This window comes from Myotis brandtii, unplaced genomic scaffold (genome assembly GCF_000412655.1).
Source record: "Myotis brandtii unplaced genomic scaffold, ASM41265v1 scaffold192, whole genome shotgun sequence".
In the NCBI taxonomy this organism is placed as follows: domain Eukaryota; kingdom Metazoa; phylum Chordata; class Mammalia; order Chiroptera; family Vespertilionidae; genus Myotis; species Myotis brandtii.
In genome coordinates this window covers 1506690-1508424 of record NW_005357159.1, presented here as the reverse complement: position 1 = coordinate 1508424, position 1735 = coordinate 1506690, and the positions used below count along the sequence as shown (strand labels likewise).

The following is a 1735-nucleotide window of genomic DNA, read 5'->3' as shown; positions in this document are numbered from 1 at the left end:
TTAAAAAAAAAATTCCCACTTAGGAGACAGAAGAAGCAACATAAAAATTAAATCCATGTTACGGGGTCAAAACTATAGCCATTAAAAATGTTTTTCTTGTACCTAATAGTACTTATTCTAAAGAGGGACAAAATAATTATAGGTTCATTCATTTTGTGTGTGTTTTTTCCCTCACCTTGGTTGTCTTTTGCAGATTACATCTCGTCTAGCAGATGTGTTCAACCAAAGGTGTGAAGTGAACCGAAGGGCTTCTGTGAGTGGCTGTGTCATTGACACCTGTGGCTGGGTCAAGGGCTCCGGTTACCAGGCCCTGGTGCATGCAGCTTCAGCCTTTGAGGTAGATGTGGTTGTGGTTCTGGATCAAGAACGACTTTACAATGAACTGAAACGGGACTTGCCTCACTTTGTGCGTACTGTGCTGCTCCCTAAATCAGGGGGTGTGGTGGAGCGCTCCAAGGATTTCCGGCGGGAATGTAGGGATAAGTGAGTATTTGAGTATTTCTATGGATTCCGGGGCTGTTTTTATCCCCATGCCTTCAATGTCAAATTTCCAGACGTGAAAATCTACAAAGTTGGGGCACCCACCATTCCAGACTCCTGTTTGCCTTTGGGCATGTCTCAGGAGGACAATCAGCTGAAGCTAGTACCTGTCACCCCTGGCCGAGATATGGTGCACCACCTCCTGAGTGTCAGCACTGCTGAGGGCACAGAGGAGAACCTTTCTGAGACCAGTGTGGCCGGTTTCATCGTGGTGACCAGTGTGGACCCGGAGCATCAGGTGTTTACCGTTCTCTCTCCAACCCCCCGTCCACTGCCTAAGAACTTCCTTCTCATCATGGATATCCGGTTCCTGGATCTTAAATAGAGATCAGGGAGTCTTGCTGCCTGGGGCATGGAGATCTGTGGCCATCACAGAGACAGATGGGCTGAAGAGGGAGAGTCTTTTGAGGCCAGGCTGACCAGTAAATTGTGGACTAGTAAAAAGCATATAGTCTACCTCTTAAAACAGGTGGTGGTAACTTAACTACTAATCTTGAGCCAAAAGGAAAACCATGAGACTATGATTGGCTTCTTAGATCACCTAAGGTGCCACTTCAAATTCTCTAAGGACCTGGAGAATCTCATTTCTTTAACCAGTTATTGTGTGGACTCATTTTTTTAAAAAATCACTGCTTTATATGCTATATATAGTATTTGTTACCTTATTTTTCCAGGATGTATGAGTGTATTAGAAGGACTCTTTTCAATAAAATTCAAACTTGGAAAAAAAATATGTAATTATATATGTGTTTTCCGATGGTCTTAGGTGACCCCTGTGAAAGGGTCGTTTGACCCCCAAAGGGGTCGCGACCCACAGGTTGAGAACCTCTGGTCTCCATGATCAATAGAATATAGTAGAGCAAAAGTGATGGTATGTTGCTTTTACTTTGAATGTCACTTCTGAGATTAGGTTATAGCAGTGGTCGGCAAACCGAGGCTCGCGAGCCACATGCGACTCTTTGGCCCCTTGAGTGTGGCTCTTCCACAAAATACCACGTGTGGGCGCACACATACAGTGCGATTGAAACTTCGTGGCCCATGTGCAGAAGTCGGTTTTCGGCCTGGGCGAGTCTATTTTGAAGAAGTGGCATTAGAAGAAGTGGGGGGTGTCGGTCGGTTGGTCGGTGGGCGACACGAGATGTGGTGCAGGCGGGCCGTGGTACGCATTTGTTTTGAGGTACGTTCGCTGAGGGCG

The 1735-nt window shown here is 46.1% G+C and overlaps 1 pseudogene; it reads left to right on the top strand.

The window, feature by feature from the left end:
* Positions 1-962, top strand: part of LOC102244711 — a 3258-nt pseudogene extending 2296 nt beyond the window's left edge.
* Positions 963-1735: the final 773 nt, after the last annotated feature.